Source organism: Oncorhynchus kisutch, linkage group LG23 (genome assembly GCF_002021735.2).
Source record: "Oncorhynchus kisutch isolate 150728-3 linkage group LG23, Okis_V2, whole genome shotgun sequence".
NCBI classification, from domain to species: domain Eukaryota; kingdom Metazoa; phylum Chordata; class Actinopteri; order Salmoniformes; family Salmonidae; genus Oncorhynchus; species Oncorhynchus kisutch.
Window position 1 is genome coordinate 40,054,715 of NC_034196.2, and position 18,255 is coordinate 40,072,969.

At 41.3% G+C, this 18,255-nt stretch overlaps 1 protein-coding gene across 2 annotated transcripts in view; it reads left to right on the forward strand.

Moving 5' to 3' along the window:
- The window catches only part of tln1 (talin 1), a 135,978-nt gene that overhangs the window by 17,032 nt on the left and 100,691 nt on the right, over positions 1-18,255 (forward strand). For both annotated transcript variants that reach the window (XM_031802434.1, XM_031802435.1), the window contains exon 2: positions 14,546-14,615. The gene's annotated coding sequence lies outside the window, so the exon portion shown is untranslated. The remainder of the gene's footprint in view (positions 1-14,545; positions 14,616-18,255) is intronic.

Here is an 18,255-nt window from a genome sequence, read left to right on the forward strand (position 1 = left end):
TAGCTCGCTTTAGCTTGGTACCTAGCTCTAGTACCAATACAACCAGCCTGAAAACAATGACCAGTAGAAACTGCAGTCATTTTCATTATTCTTAGCAATGACTTAGGAATCCTTGTAAGTAAGTATTAGCTAGGTTGCCACTTGTTGTTCGCCTATTGAAATTGAATTTCAGTTTATGAAAATTAATAGCTAGCCAGTTACTTAACCCTGTTGCCCAAAGCTAATGTTATAAGCAGCCAGCTAGCTTCATCTGGCTAGTGAGGCTTGACCGGGTTATGTGTTGTGAAGCTAGCCACAATAAGGCACAATAGTGGAATTTGCGGTTTATGCCATACTTTTATTTTGAAGAGCTAGCTAGCTAACTATAGCTACAGAAACAGAATATTTCGTTTTGTTATGTTTTTGGGTAAGAACATTGTTTGCATCCATGAGCTAGCTAGTTTTATTTCATGACCAGTACTGTAGGTGTGCACAAGACTACTTTACCAGCATCGTAACACACGAATCGACGAATCGTTGTGACATATGAAATACGAGGATAGTGTAATCAATGTGTAATGACTACGTAGAAAAATGTATGAACGTGTTAAATTATTAAGTGACGTGCAGTCATATTCAGGTCCTGATTGGTCAACAAGCTTATTTGACACGCAAAGACACAAACGGTGTTAATTAGCAGAGATCCAGACAGTGATCCATAGAAATCCTGGTTGAGAATGAAACGACTGAACAAATGAACGAAACAGCACAGCAAGTAAGTGAAAGAAATAGGTTTTGATGATGATGTGTGTGTGTGTGTGTGTGTGTGTGTGTAACCTTTATTTAACTAGACAAGTCAGTTAAGAACAAATTCTTTATTATAATGACAGCCTATCCCGGCCAAACCCAGACGATGCTGGGATAATTGTGTGCCGCCCTGTGGGACTCCCAATCACGGCCGGATGTGATACAGCCTGGATTCGACTGTAGTGGGACTGTAGTGACGCCTCTTGCACTGAGATGCAGATGCAGTGCCTTAGACCACTGCGTCCGTGTGTGTGTGTGTGTGTGTGTTAACTATTTAACTGTACTAGAATGCTTAAAAAGCCGCTAAAATTTAAAATCTCGGTTATCGGTATCAGGTTTTTTGGCAAGGAAAATATCGGTATTGGCCAAAATTGTCATATTTGTACATCACTAATCCTGACTAGTCTCCCAGTCCCTGCCGCACCACAGGATGATTCATCACAATGTCTATCTCGGTGAGCACCACAGGAATGTTGCCCTTTTGGTATTTATTCCTGCTATAGACTCGCTCCACAGGACAAATATAACTCTCCAACAACACACTCAGTAGCAGAAACGACACAAACATTTTTCTCTCTCATATTTTTTTCTGGGTACAATTGTTACAATAAGAGGCCAGGCATTTCCAAACAGACCAGAGACGCCAGTCTTGTGTGTATTGTAAATATGTGGCAATTCGCCCACTGATTTGGGCACGTGCTCTAGTCCTTGGAATGGGATGGGATGGGGCGGCACAACGCTGATTATGACTGATCTCAAAGCCGCTCCTCCTCCCTCTGACATGAAAAGATAGTTCATATTAATACTCATATTGTTGTTTTGGGGTTGTTAACTTGGTGTCCCAGTCACTAGATAGGCATGGGGGCAGATACAGTCGTCCCAACTATGCGAACTAGAGAGAAACGGACACAGCCGGGTGGTGGAGATGGTGTTGAATACGGGGGTCAGGGAAGTCATTCTCGTATGCGGCTGTCATTCATACCAGTGGCCCAGGAAGTGATCTGACACTACATGCTGACATTGGAGGGCGATGGGAAGGGTGTTAGGTCTTTTTCTGGATCCTGTCACATCATGCTCCCTCTCTCACCATAAGTGGGCTGTACGTATGGAACTGTTTATGCCAAGTTGGAGGAAACCATTTGTGCTACTAAAGCTTTTAAATGGAGCTGGCCATATTTGGCAGAGCCTTCACCAAATACTGAAGCAATAGAACGATGTCTTGACACAATCACCCCAATGCAATATGAATCCAACTGCACTTGTTTGGGTTTTTCTAACACTACCGTTCGTTTTATTTGTATCCCTTCAAAGTAAGGATGGGTATGAGTAGTCGAACGGATGTCAAAGCTCAATCTTTTAACCAGAGATTACATGGTTGTTTTTTTCAAATACAGCTAAACTATTTGGTGGAATGTGCTTTGTGACTGCCCGAACAGGGCAAGTAAAATTTTGTCTTGAAGATTACGTTAATTTGATTAAACTCTAGTGTTCCATTTGTACATGTGCTTTTGCGGGGTACAACAAAAAAGAAACCAAGCCGTTCTTCTCCGTACATTCCCTTTCCCCTCACTAGCTCTTTCACTCAATTGTGTTCACATAAGCTCTGTTTAGGCCTACAAAATTAAATGCCTATAAATGCCCTATGTAACGAAATGGATTAGGATCTGTTATCAGTAACGGTTAGGATACATTAGGCATTGTTATGATCTGGAGTGGCCTCTTCACTGTAGACGTTGAGACTGGTGTTTTGTTGTACTATTTAATGAAGCTGCCAGTTGAGGACATGTGAGGCATCTGTTTCTCAAACTAGACACTCTAATGTACTTGTCCTCTTGCTCAGTTGTGCACCAGGGCCTCCCACTCCTCTTTCTATTCTGGTTAGTGCCAGTTTGCACTGTTCTGTGAAGGGAGTAGCACACAGCGTTGTACCAGATCCTCAGTTTCTTGGCAATTTCTCGCATGAAATAGCCTTCATTTCACAGAACGAGAATAGACAAGTTTCAGAAGAAACTTTTTTGCTTCTGGCCATTTTGTGCCTACAATCAAACCCACAAATGCTGATGCTCCAGATACTCAACTAGTCTAAAGAAGGCCAGTTTTATTGCTGCTTTAATCAGAACAACACTTTTCAGCTGTGCTAACATAATTGCAAAAGGGTTTTCTAATGATCAATTAACCTTTTTTTTTAAATGATAAACTTGGATTAACTAACACAACGTGCCATTGGAACACAGGAGTGATGGTTGCTGATAATGGGCCTCTGTACGCCTTTGTAGATATTCTAGATAAATCAGCCGTTTCCAGCTACAACAGTCATTTACAACATTAACAATGTCTGCACTGTATTTCTGATCAATTTGATGTTATGTTAATGGACAAAAAACAAGGGCATTTCCAAGTGACCCCAAACTTTTGAACGGATGTAGGTAGGTAGGTAAATAGGTAAATAGGTAGGTAGGTAGGTAGGTAAATAGGTAGGTAGGTAAATATGAATTATTTTTTTATTTGAGTAGTTGGGGGGAGAAGAAAAATCATGCGAGTACTCGAACAGTAAAGAAAATGTCAAATGCCCATTCCTACTTCAAAGGCTAGCCTGTCGGGAAAGATAAGCTGCTAGTTTTCGGCATGATGATAAGCTGTGTGTGTGTGAGGATTTGAGCTAATCTCTTCCTGAGAGTGCAGACACGTTCCGGCCGCTCAGATGTAGAGATCAAACAATTATAGGCATAAGGCATAGTTTAATCATACCCGCAAGCCCTCGAAGGGGAGCTGTGCATTACAAGTGGGTCCCGGTGCCTGTCATGCTGCTTCGACCTTGAATTTCACATTCATAGGGTTACTGATTTTGGTTCTACTTTCTAGTTATTCTGATTTATTTATTTCAATGATGTCAGAAGTTTTTCACGGTTACACGTTTTTTTTTTTAAGGACTTAGAATTCCTATTTCTATTAAAGGGATACATGGAGATGCGTTAGCGTTAGCACAATGACTGATAGTCTATGGGAACAGCTAGCATGCTATTGCTTTGAAGTACAGTTAGTTCTGCTGTATTGAAATCTAATAATGGCTAACACAATGGGTTCTGGGAAAATGTAATGATCGATATACAGTACAACTTTTGTTATCCTATTTCACCATCACCAAAACAATGTTCCTGTTATGATTTGAGTATTTATATTCACTGTGGTTGCTCTTTGTGCATACTTGTGTATTTAGTTTGAAGCGTCTTCATTTTCTCCCTTTTGACAGGGTGGGGGAGGAGAAGGGGTGTATTTTTGGCCTTGACTGAGCTGGGAATGCAGGCAGTGTTTGGGGAGGAGCTCGTGTGGACACGCACACAGGGGCTTGAGCATTGAGGTTATGTCAGGCTGCCGGTTGGGGATGGCCGTTGTCATAATAGTGGTGTGTGTGTGTGTGTGTGTCCCTATGCAGTCTATGGTGTGTCCACTCTGGGTGTGGCAGGCATTGGCATAATGCATCTTGAGAAAATATGTCCAGATCACCACTGCCCATAAGCTGTTTTTAGGTCTCAATAATTTCACCAATGACTCACTTTCCATGTCTGTATCATGTGAATGAAGACATCTCTTATAATATGAGTTATTGTTTACTTGTTACATCCCAAGCTTTAGGTTTGTGTACCCCTATTGGATTTATTTATCTCAAACGGTCTTAGACTGTGACAATAAACACATTATTTGGGGAAGGGTGTATATATTTATTGAAGTAAAGCTGTTGTCTCAAGACTGCTCTGTCCTTTTTGAGGGACCAAAACTAGGAACTAATGTGTCCTCCCTTGTGTCCTAATTGTGTAATAATTACAGTAGGCTGCAACAGCTGTATTGTGTCTGGTGCTGATAAAGGCCCCTGACCTGTGCAGTGATCTGTACTAAAAGACTACGGGATGCACTGGAACATGGTGGGTCCCAACACAATGAGTGACCTGTCTGCTGCAGAACACCAGAGTTACAGATAAAAGGGTTTTGTGTTCATGTTTTCTTTGCAATAACCTTGACGATATTGACTTTTTCTTCATTTTATTTATCATGCTCAGCCTTTCTAATCAGTCATTGTTTACATTTCAAAAACGATGCCATGACGCATTTCAGAGATCCATTCATCAGCAAAACCTCTTCAACCAAAAGCTGAAGTTTCTAGAACAAAGATTGAAGATGAATTAACTTGTATTTATACTGAACAAAAAATATAAACACAACATGTAAAGTGTTGGTCCCATGTTTCATGAGCTGAAATAAAATACCCCAGAAATTTTCCATATGCACAAAATGCTTATTTCTCAAAAATGTTGTGCACAAATTTGTTTAAGTCCCTGTTTGTGAGCATTTCTCCTTTACATTTCTCCTTTACCAAGAGAATTCATCCACCTGACAGGTGTGGCATATCAAGAAGCTGATTAAACAACACCTTGTGCTGGGGACAATAAAAGGCCACACTCTAAAATGTGCAGTTTTGTCACATGACAAATGCCACAGATGTCTCAAGTTTTGAGGGAGTGTGAAATTGGAATTCTGACTGCAGGAATGTCCACCAGAGCTGTTGCCAGAAAATGTAATGTTAATTTCTCTATCATAAGCCGCCTCCAACTTAATTTAAGAGAATTTGGCTAAGTACAACCGGCCTCACAATCGCAGACCACATGTAACCACACCAGCCTAGGATGTCCACATCCGGGTTCTTCACCTGCAGGATCATTCTGTGATACACCTTGAAAGGAGATGTATCATAGACTCGCCAGCCACACCCCAAAACATGAACATCGTAGACCAAAGATTCACGATGAACTTGAAGCCCTGGTGCTAAATGGATTATCAAATTCACTTGACTGAGCTAATTCTTAGCCTGGCTCCCATATAACTCGCCTGATGTTACCTGCTTTAAGAACTTTAGTGCCTTAATTGTAACTCATTGGAGGTACAGTACTACTTCTGTAAGAGCCTCAGGTTTATTGTGTAATTTTCCAGTACTGTACCATAACCTCTCATTGATCTTACAGAGAAGGATGGTGAGGAGTTCAGCTCAGAACGCATTCAAGGACTTACTTCACTGAACACCTTGCTCATTTGTCTACACTCACTCCTTTTCAATGTGAAATTCTGAGGAAACCTTGAAATCCTAGGTGTTTGTTGTCCATTTATAGAAAAATATAGATTTTTCTCAACTAGATGGTAGTCATAAATTATGCCCGGCTGTTCTAGGCAGGCTGCTGTTCTGTGAGGTTGTAGATATTGTGAGACATGGAGTGAACAGATGGAATATTGCACAGTTTCGCCTCGACACATGTCAGCAGCCGTTATGCTGTTGGATCTTGGACAAGTGGGAGTACTAGACGATAATGACTTTGGCCTCTTTCTTGCACTGCACAGATTATCAGATCTCACATTGATTGGAAAAGTGTTCAACATCACCACTACCACATCCTTATGATCTTGTCATTGAGCACAACGTGACCGCAATAGAGACTGGTTGGAATGGCAATTCTCATCAAATAAATGGGAAGTCTGACTGAAATAGTTTTTGTAAATAAGTGGTGTTTTCATTTGTTGATTAAAAATGCGGGACATAATTGTTTGGTTGCACAAACAAAGGGCCAAAAGCAGGACTGTCCCGCACAATCAGGAAAGTTAGTCATCCTATATTCCTACCAGTATCTGGATCTAGCTCTACACTTGCCTGACAACTCAAACTGCTCTATTGTTCGATCCATACTTCAGTCGTTTGTGGTCAAAATGAGGGTATTGTAAAAATCAAAGTTGGATCACCTCTAACCAATCAGAGTATCAAAGCCAATGCCGAATTTTCAAGAACGCTGCTTTACCCGTGTGTGTTCTGGCTCTGGCCCAACCCATCAGTTTCTGGGACCAACTAGAAATCGTTGGGGAGGTAATGAGTCTGGATCTAACGTCCGTAGGCGTAGCATTTGGCCGGAGCAAGGAGTTTGGGTAGCCAGGCAAGCACTACAAAAGATCCAGTCCAACTTCTCCAAGATGGATTTTCCACTGACTAAATTGATTGTGGGGTTGGAGGTTTGGATTAGATTAGAGAGAGTGATACCTTCATTGGTTCATATCTCTGATTGGGTGTTGATGGTGGACAGGGCAAGATGGGTAACCGGTAGGGTTTAGGGTTACCTTCATTGGTCCATATCTCTGATTGGGTGTTGATGGTGGTCAGGGCAGGATGGGTAATGATGAGGGTTAGTCTATTATAGTTCATCCTTTTTCTTGTTTTGGTGTCTCCCGTCTGCTTGGGAAGGATTTCATGTTGCTTCCAGAGCCTCGGTTGTCTAATCTTTATTCCTTGCAAGAGCCTTTTGCGAGGTTGATTATTCCTGAAAAGTGAATGGTGCCTCATTGATTTGGTAGTGCTAAAGGGGTTTTTGACAGTGGGATTGAGAGACCTGGACCGAGTCCAGAAACAACCTCTTGTCCTAGACACCTCAGGTAGTTCTGAAAGTTCTGGATACAGTGCGTTCGGAAAGTACACAGAATGTGGAACAAGTCAAGGGGTCTGAATACCGAATGCACTGTATCCAGGCATTATGGTCATAGCTCCACCTTGCCCTCTGATAGGCTAGTGCCAGATGGATTTTTCATCGTAGTACTAATATTGTACCTATCCAATTCTTTCAGATCTTTACGTGTGATCCAAGGTAAGGCAGGGCCCTAGAGAGACACACAGGGTTGGACTAGCTAGCCTAATTGATGTGAGGGGGGCCATGGTCATATTTCCACAGTCCCCTACTTGCTTTGCATGTTGAGTGTATATCACTCCTTCTTTCCCAATTAGCAATTCTCACACTGAATGATCTGGTCGGTTCCATTCTCCCTCTCTGGCGCCTGTTGGAGTTGCTACGGGGTTCAGTTATGCTGGCAAGTGCGAGGGAGCATATCCTCATGTCACACAGCTATATTTTCATATCAGTGGTGACACGAGGCCCTCCAAAATAAAACTACCACCATGGTGTCACCTTGTTATGGAGTGCCCTCCGATGCCCCCCAAGTTTCTCTGTAGGTGATTGGCTGATTGATGTCGAGTGGTGAGAAAAGTATTGGTTCTAATCTTTTACCTCTGGGGGTGATCTTGACCCAAAAGCCCCCCCCCCCCCAAATGGACAGAAATATTGTCAATATTACCACATTGGATAGAAAAAGAGGCACCTCTTTCCACTCATGAGCAAGTATATTGTTTACGTGAAACCAAGGAGATGCCATAGACGATTAGCAAATAAACTTCAATAGTGTACCATTTTAAGTTCTAGAAAATTCTACAACAGTATAGTTATTAACCGTATATACGGATCGTTAAATATTTGGAGATATATCTCAGTTCAGTTATTGTACATCTTGTTCTAGGGTTTTAAAGGCAGACTGCATCTGTTTTGTGTTACTGGTATTTAGGCCTAGCTCCATATACTAGTGTAAATCAAACTTCTAAATCCTATTAGCTTATTTCCACATTCTATCTCTAGAAAATGCAAATATCTTTGTACTTACATAATGGTAAGTGGGTGATGGGACATTACGGAGTTGTTTTGTGAAAAACAGGAGGTGTTTGGGAGTATGTTTGTTATGCAAAAACATTTGTTCGACAGCAGTACAGTATGTATCAGCAGGTTAAAATGCATCACAAATAGCCTCTACGATTCCCTGTCATGATTGTTCTGCAGTCTGCACAGGCTCTGATAGTAGTAATCTCTTCCAGGCTTGGAAAATTCGATATAAGACAGCAAAGATACAAACTATATAATGTGCGTAGTTCTATTGATTTGTTTCAGAATGTTTCAGTGACCTCACCATATTATCACCATACTGAGGGACCTTAGGGTATGATGTTGTCCCCATACTGAGGGACCTTAGGGACCGATGTTGTCCCCATACTGAGGGACCTTGGGGTACGATGTTGTCCCCATACTGAGGGACCTTAGTTGACCGATGTTGTCCCAATACTACTGAGGGACCTTGGGGACCGATGTTGTCCCCATACTGAGGGACCTTGGGGACCGATGTTGTCCCCATACTGAGGGAACTTAGGGACCGATGTTGTCCCCATACTGAGGGACCGATGTTGTCCCCATACTGAGGGAACTTAGGGACCGATGTTGTCCCCATACTGAGGGACCGATGTTGTCCCCATACTGAGGGACCGATGTTGTCCCCATACTGAGGGACCGATGTTGTCCCCATACTGCGGGACCGATGTTGTCCCCATACTGAGGTGCCGATAAGATATGTTTTGCAAATTTGATGTCCCCTGCCCTAGTTGTATATACAGATGCTTGGAATTAGTCACAAAAAAAATTCTATATGTATTGCAATTCAGTGCTGCGATTTTATTGCGATTTGATGGTCCAAACATATTTCTTACTATATGTCTGCTGCAGGGAGACGAGGAAGCCATGAGCAAATGAGTTATGATCAGTTATATGCTGAAAACATGTTGGCTCAGTGTTGGAGAAGATTGAGAACAAGCTATCGATATAATATCATCCAAAATAATATTGCAATATGTAACTATATTGATCTTTAAAATTGAGATTTGTCGCTGGCCTACACACAATACCCCATAATGTCAAAGTGGAATTATGTCTCATGTTTTATATAATTAAAAATGAAATGTATTGATTCAATAACTATTCAACCCCTTTGTTATGGCAAACCTAAATAAGTTCAGGAGTTAAAAAGTGCTTAATGGGGCTTATCGGGTGGCGCAGTGGTCTAGGGCACTGCATCGCAGCTACTCTCCATATTTTCAAGCATAGTAGTGGCTGCATCATGTTATGGGTATGCTTGTAATCGTTAGGATGGGCGTTTTTCAGGATAAAAAAGAAACGGAATGGAGCTAAGCACACGCAAAATCCTAGAGATGAACCTGGTTCAGTCTGCTTTCCACCAGACACTGGGAGACAAATTCACCTTTCAGCAGGACAATAACCTAAAACACAAGGTCAAATCTACACTGCAGTTGCTTACCAAGATGACACTGAATGTTCCTGAGTGGCCGAGTTACAATTTTAACTTAAATCTACTTGAAAATCTATGGCAAGACCTGATCATTGCTAGACAACCATTTTCAACAACCAATTTGACAAAGCTTGAAGAACAATGAGTAAATGTTACACAATCCAGGTGTGGAAAGGCCTTAGAGACTTACCCAGAAAGACGCACAGCTGTAATCCCTGCCAAAGGTGCTTCAACAAAGTACTGACTCAGGAGTGTGAATACTTACTTAAATAAGATATTTATGTGTTTTATTTTCAATAAATTTGCAAACATTTCTAAAAATGTTTTCACTGTCATTATGGGATATTGTGTGTAGAAGGGTGAGAACAAAAATCAATTTCATCCATTTTAAATTCAGGCTGTAACATAACAAAATGTAGAATAAGTCAAGGGGTATGAATACTTTGTGATAGGCTCTGTAGTGTCAAAGCTATGCACTGTGACTGTATTATTTGTTCTGTGTTACTCGGCAGCGGAAACGCTGCAATAATTGCAGCTCTGGCCGGTGACTTCCTTTTCTCAGACAGGGTGGGGAAGCGCTCCACTCCCGTCAATAGTGGGCTAGCTGCAGCTAGTTGCTTCATACGTCAACTGGCTCAGACAGGACACCAAAACTCTGAAGACCTGGGTAAGACTTATTGAGCCACTATGGACCCGACTTCAGTTGTACCCAAAATAAATAAATCAATGTATTAAAAGTAAGAGATATTGAACTCACTGTAGCATAAGCTGAGGGAATGATTTAGATATTTGGTGTCAATGATACTACTAGACACAATGTTATACAGTATGTTCTGTAGATGATCAGAAGACGGATACCTTACACATCACCATGCACTTTCTCTGAGGGATGTGTCCTCGCCTAGGCTAGTGTGAAAGTAAACACATGGTAGGTCTAACATTTTGCCCATCATTAGAAATAACTTCCGTCTCCTTTGTGACAACTTGTGCCTAAACACAACTTCTTTGTTTGCTTTGGTGTAGTAGCTCTGCGTCTTTCTCATAAGCAAAACAAACCCTTCCTTCCTTTACTACTAGCTAATTGCACAGGATACAGAGATCCCGGCTGGGGAAAAGTCTCTCTCGCTCTCTCTCTGAGCCTACAGATGGCTAAAATTCCCTTTTATGGCGTTGGAGGGCTTTTGAAACAGGAAATGACATCACGCTCTGAGGTAGTGAGTAGGGAGCTAGCTACAACTCCGTGGCATTCCAAAGAGGGTGAGTCGCAGCTTGCCTGGAAATGAACCCCAGGCATGACTGACACTCAAATCACCTAGAACCCAAAAAATAGACCGGGATGGACAACTTTTCAATTGAGATGTTATTTAATCTATGGTAGATGATTGCAGCAAACCAAAATAATGAATGGTGCGTTGCAGTGTTGTATTGTATCAGGGGCTTGTGTTGAGTGATGATGACAAAAATATTTGTGGTTTGAGTAAAGTTCCAGGCCTTGAAAGGAGTTCAAACTAGTGTTTATCAGAGAGAACGAGACTAAAGAAAGAGAAACACAGAGGGAGAGAGAGAGAACAGTTAACTGAATAGTCAGCGGGCGTACCATGTATGTCTCATTCCCTGGGAGGGGCTCGGTCGGTCTGGTCTGGGACTGCTGACGTGCAACACACACGGCCACTCCCTCTAGAAGTAGGAGGAGCTGCAGCCAGGCCACTCCCTCTAGAAGTAGGAGGAGCTGCAGCCAGGCCAGAGGGAGAGAGAGAGCAGGAGCGAAAGAAGGCTCACAGTGTTCCAATGGCCTTCTAAGGCCTCTTCAGACAGCAACTGTAACAGATTACTCATAATGGGGATTATCAGGAGTCGGACCTTGGATGACGATGGTTTTCTTTCTATGGGGCTAGCCACCTGTATTTATAGAGCAGTGTGGAGTGTTCATTTCATTCTTTATTTCAAAATCATGTCGACTAAGAGCCTTGAAACTGCTAGTTTTCTAATCAAATTTAATTGGTCACATACACATTTTGCAGATGTTATTGCAGGTGCAGCGAAAATGCTTATGTTTCTAGCTCCAATGGTGTAGTAATATTGAAATTAGTAAAAATTGAAAAAATTGAAATTAAGAAATATCATAACGAGCAATGTCAAAGTCCGGAATAGAGAGAGACATACATACATATGTGTGTGTGTGTATATATATATGTATGTGTGTGTGTATATATATGTGTGTGTACATACATACATACATACATACATATAAATTAATTAAAAGTCCTACAATGTGATTTTCTGGATTTTTTTTCTTCTCATTTTGTCTGTCATAGTTGAAGTGTACCTATGATAAATTACAGGCCTCATATTTTTAAGTGGGAGAACTTGCACATTTTGTTACATTACAGCCTCAAATGCATTAAATCTCCCCCCCCCCCCCCCCTCAATCTACACACAATACCCCATAATGACAAAATAAAAACAGGATTTAAGAAATTTTTGCAAATTTATTAGAAATAAAAAACTGAAATATTACATTCCCATGAGTATTCAGATCCTTTACTCAGTTATTTGTTAATTACAGTGATTACAGCCTCAAGTCGAATGGGGTATGATGCTACAATCTTGGCACACCTGTGTTTGTGGAGTTTCTCCCATTCTTCTCTTCTCAAGTTCTGTCAGGTTGGACAGGCAGCTTCGCTGCACAGCTGTTTTCAGGTCTCTCCAGAAATGTTCAACCAGGTTCAAGTCCGGGCTCTGGCTGGGCCACTCAAGGACATTGAGGCTTGTCCCAAAGGCACTCCTGCATTGTCTTGGCTGTGTGCTTAGGGTTGTTGTTCTGTCGGAAGGTGAATTTTTGCCCCAGTCTGAGGTCTTGAGCGCTCTGGAGCAGGTTTTCATCAAGGATTTCACTGTACTTTGCTCCGTTCATATTTGCCTCGATCATAACTAGTCTCCCAGTCCCTGCCGCTGAAAAACACCCCCACAGCATGAAGCTGCCACCACCATACTTCACCGTAAGGATGGTGACAGATTTCCTCCAGATGTGACGTTTGGCATTCAGGCCAAAGAGTTCAAAATTGGTTTCATCAGACCAGAGAATCTTGTTTCTCATGGTCTGAGGGTCTTTAAGTGCCTTTTGGCAAACTCCAAGTGGACTGTCATGTTCCTTTTACTGAGGAGAGGCTTCCTTCTGGCCACTCTACCGTAAAGGCATGATTGGTGGAGTGCTGCAGAGATGTTTATCCTTCTGGAAGGTTCTCCCATCTCCACAGAGGAACTCTGGAGCTGTCAGAGTGACCATCAGGTTCTTGGTCACCTCCCTGACCAAGGCCCTTCTCCCCCGAATGCTCACTTTGGCCGGGCGGCCAGCTCTAGGAAAGAGTCTTGGTGGTTCCAAACAGAAATGTTTTAGTACCCTTCCCCAGACAATTCCTTCGACCTCATGGCTTGTTTTTTTCTCTGACACGCACTGTGAACTGTGTGGCCTTATATAGACCGGTGTGTGTCTTTCCAAATCATGTCCAATCAATTGAATGTACCACAGATGGACTCCAGTCAAGTTGTAGAAATCAATGGAAACAGATGCACCTGAGCTCAATTGAGGGTCTGAATACTTATGTAACAAAGTTTGTTTAAAAAAAATGTTTCTAATACATTTACAAACTTTTTACCGCATTGTCATTATGAGGTATTGTGTTTAGATTGAGGGGGAGAAAACAAACAATTTAATCCATTTTAGAATAAGGCTGTAACAAAATGTGGAAGAAGTCAAGGGGTCTGAATAATTTCTGTGTGTGTGTGGTGTATGTGTTTGGGGCAGTATTAGTTGTTATGAAAGTCCTGACAAATGTATTAATCATTGTCATATTTATATCTAATAGTGTAATTCCCTCTGTATCTGAATATTCCAAGGATGTGATATTAAAGTGGTAATATTATTTAAAAGCAATATATTAACCTGAAATACTAGTGTAAATAAATGAACTGTGGAGAAAGGAAATACACACAGCTTTACAGTATGATGACCCAAAGATAAAGTGTGTGTGTGTTGTAATGCTTTCTTATCTGGTGAACCCTGTGTATGACCCCGTTCTCATTATTTGTAATTCATGTGACAAATATGAATGTGACCACTAGAGAAAACACTATCTGTTCTTCACGCTGCCTATTGCCTTTTAAATGACTCATAATGGATGTGTCCAGTCATGTTTCAACACCACTATCCATCACAGGGCTGTTTTAAGTTACATGGCCCATCCCAAATGTAACCCAATTCCCTATATAGTGCACTACATTTAACCAGGACCAATGGGGCTGTGGTCAAAAGAAATGCACTTTGTAGGCAATGGTGCCATTTGGGACGCAACCACAGTTTGTCAAACCTTCACCGCTCATCTCAGACCCTGACACACTTTGGCATTTTGTATGACAGTGTTTCTGAGAAGCTATCGACAGGACCGTCACTTCTAAGCAGCCAGTGTAGTCGAGCAGCAGTATTGCATAAATGTCTTGTGTTTTTGCCAGTTTTGTATTTGCATCTATACCTTGGGTCAGTCTTTCAAGAAAACAAAGCATACAACCATTTTAAGTATGGAAAGATGATTAAAAAGGAGATTATTTAAGAGATTGTTAACGATAATTATCACAGAAGATTCCATATTCACCGTTGGATATCAATCTAATTTGGACTTGTTGACATTGCTGCTTAAATGACAATCTCAATCATTCGTTCCAGTTTAATGAAAAGATTGATCTTGGTTACACTAAACTCCTCTCTTCTGTTTCTCTGCAGCCGGGCCAAGAACCCTACAGCGCCATAACCGACTGGGAGGACATCTCCCATTAAGACCAGTTTCTATCAGGTACTGACTGTAACCTTGTGCTCTACTGTCATCTACTATCAGCTCTACTCAAGTATTTTACATGGATGGATATTACTTTATTAATCCCCTTTTGGAAATAAAAATGTCAACACCAGCAAGAAAATCAATACACATTTTCCTCTCATGCACAGAGATCCTATAAATGACCACTCTACACTGTGTATAAAACATTAAGAACACCTTCCTAATATTGAGTTGATGTGATATCATCCCGGCATCTTTGTCATCAAGTTAATGTAATTACTCATTCCATTGATCTTTGCCATTGGCTGTACCAGAGTGGATCTGGATGGGAGTGCATTAATTTGTCCAGGCTGAGTTGTAGCTTTTTAATTAAAGGAAGACTGGGGCTTCTGTCAACACAGGAGGCTCAGATTCAGAACTGGGTATCTTATCACACGGTTGGTGATGTCACAATTTAGAAGTGTTTAATGTCAATCCCGTCTTGTGACAACTTGTTGAGCTCACTGGTGTGTCGTTTGGACTAAAAGACTGAAGGCATAATTGGCACCGTCGGGCCCATTTTAACAAGCTGAGGAGCAAACAGCTGTGTGGAGAATACCTTACCCAGAGACCACTACTTACAATGGTATCCTGGTTAGTAGGTCTCCTTTTAGCTTGGATAATGTCATTCTTCAAACTATTTAAACTATATTTGATTAGTCTCTCATAGCATTGCTCTGCTTAAATTGGACATATACATTTAAGTTGTTAAACTTACCAGACAAGAAGATGTCGAGTGCCTTCTTGAGGCAAGATGAGTAAAGTCTCACTTAGGAGCTGATATTTTTGTTCACTTTTAAAGTGAGTATGTCACTCACACTTTTAATAATGCATCCACTATTTAGACAAAGTGGGTTGTGTGCTATGGGGGGATATCTCCCACCCACAGACTGTCAAACAGACTTCTCAGTAATAGACAGTCTGTAGTAGTCACCTCCAGGCTTTGACCAATCCCACCAATATTCAAAACCAGGCCTTTGTTTAGTCTGAGCGGCAACGTAAAACCAGACCTGACCGGACTGAAGGTCGATCTAAAAAAAACATTGTGATTGACCCTGACCTGACCCAACTAAAGTTGTCTAAACAACTCCGTGATTGACCCTGTTCCGAATGTGTCAATGGCTGACTGATGGGGTTGGCTTATCACAAGGTCTTGAAAGAAAGTGCAGTTTGTGTGTTTGTCAAGGAATCATTTGTCTTACCCAGATATTCTACTGAACAGGACTGAAATAGGTCTGTCTGTCTTGTAGGGGACATGATACAAAGGACCACAACCTACAGCTACAGGTGTTAAAAACGTTGTTTTTCTGACACCTTCACTGAGTTGTGCAGCTCTGACTGACCGCTGTGTGTGGCTGCGAGCACAAGTGCAAGTTTGTTTGTCTTCAAACATTGCAAGACAGTCAAGTGAATTGTAATCTCAACATATGAGGTGCAGTTAACCAATTGTTCTACCAGTGCTCAAATCCAATTTGATTTGTCACATGCGGCGAATACAACAGGTGTAGTAGACCTTACCGTGAAATGCTTGCTTACAAGCCCTATACCAACCATTTAAAAGAAAATAGAGTTATGAAAATATTTACATTTAAAAAAATGACTTTTAGTTTATTTTAGTAACACAATAAAATAACAATGGTGAGGTGAAGACTTAACTTCTCGAAGCCATAACTGTATTTAAGTTCTTATGAAGCTGACTTGGTGTATTGTTTATACTTTCTTATCAGTGGCCACAAGTGCATCACTGGAAAACGAATTCTGCTTTCAACACTGTGTTTTACCCAGAAAAAGAGATACCAACGTAGAGCTATAATTGAAGGAGAGGCATCTTGATTCTAGTCCACTGAGTTCCTCCTTTTGTGTAAAAATGCCATTTTGTATTTGAATGTTGTTCCTTGACCTCTACGACCTCATCTCAGAGCATCTGTAGAGGGAAAGAGCTCCACACAAATAACTTGATGTTCCCTGAATAGCCTTTGGTTTGAAAAAGGCTCTGTTATTGTCCCTGAAGAGCATTCAAATGTTTTTTTTATTTTTAAATGGAGCATATTTAAAATATAATGTTCAAATTAAACAAAGGCCTAGAAAATTGCAGTATAAGATTTCGACGATTTAGTATTTTCTTTGGTATAAAATCTGAAAGCATACCAAAAATGTTTTGGGGATTTGGTAACTTTGAGTGTATTCAGTGAAGTGACACAATTGAATGTTGCCGGTCATGTTGTGAAAGTATCCCCCATTTTGCTCTCTTGAAGCTTTATGCTGCATCAGGGAATCATCCCCCACTGTGGGAAGCACATGACGACAGTGGCGTGGCCCAGTGTGGCCACAGCCCGCTCTAAAATCTGATTGGAAATTCCGAGCTCTGAATACATTGGCAATTTTGGTTATTTGGTTAACTATCTGAATTGACGCTTTATCCACAAACTCTTTTGACTCATCACATACGCTTCTGTTACTGTTTATTATCTATCCTGTTGCCCAGCCACTTTATCTCTACCTATATGTACATATCTAGCTCAATTACCTCGTTTCCCTGCACATCGATTCAGGACTGGTATCCTGTGTATATAGCCAAGTTATCGTTATTTATTTTTCGTGTAATTTTCTATTATTTCTCCTTTTGTCTCTGCTTAGATACACGTGGCGAGGTGTGGCTTAATTTGACCACGGCATCGATTAGGGTACCCGGTTACTCCCATGTAATTAGCCAAACTTTGGCATCATCTTAAGCAAACTACTGACACTTGATTTTTTTTTTTCTCGTTTCAATAATTATTTTCAGCAGTGTCGTTATTAACATACTGTACTTGGCTATCACAACAATAAATGACTTGCATGATGCTTATTCTGCCACTCTGTGTTACCCGACCTGCTAACACTGACAGTGAAGCTCGTAAATCTGTTGCGTTATACTGACGTCACTGTTTGTTTACCCTTAGCTTTTTCACCAGTTAACTGACGTTTGCTGGCTGGCAAGCAAGAGAAGTTACTCTGAATCTAAGTCGCTAGTTTTAGATATACTGCGTAACTTTGCCCTGCCATTGAACGGTCTAGGTATTTAGAAAAGTTGATTATTTTAGCCTTGCCTATATGTCCTTTCAACTTGCCGGAGACCAGCTGGGCGACAACCCTACCAAATGGCCCAAATTAGCCTATGGTGATATCTACACCGACTTGTGGGAATATCCAGGTTTACACAGGCATTACACATGGCTAGTTAGAAACAAACAAGTGTTAGCTTAAGACTTACGGTGAAGTGCTTCGAACACACATGTATGGAGTAACCGGAGCCCACAGCTTTCCATCATCATCGCAGCGTTTAACCTGGTCCTTGGGTATAGAGTGAAACCACAAGGTTAATTTAACCTGGTCCTTGGGTATAGAGTGAAACCACGAGGTTCATTTAACCTGGTCCTTGGGTATAGAGTGAAACCACAAGGTTCATTTAACCTGGTCCTTGGGTATAGAGTGAAACCACGAGGTTCATTTAACCTGGTCCTTGGGTATAGTAAAGTACCCTGCAGCTGTACCCTACCTGGGGGCGTGGCATAACGTTACCATGGGAGTAAAGGGAGTACGGGCAGGCCCGTAAGCGTTTCACTGTTAGTCTACG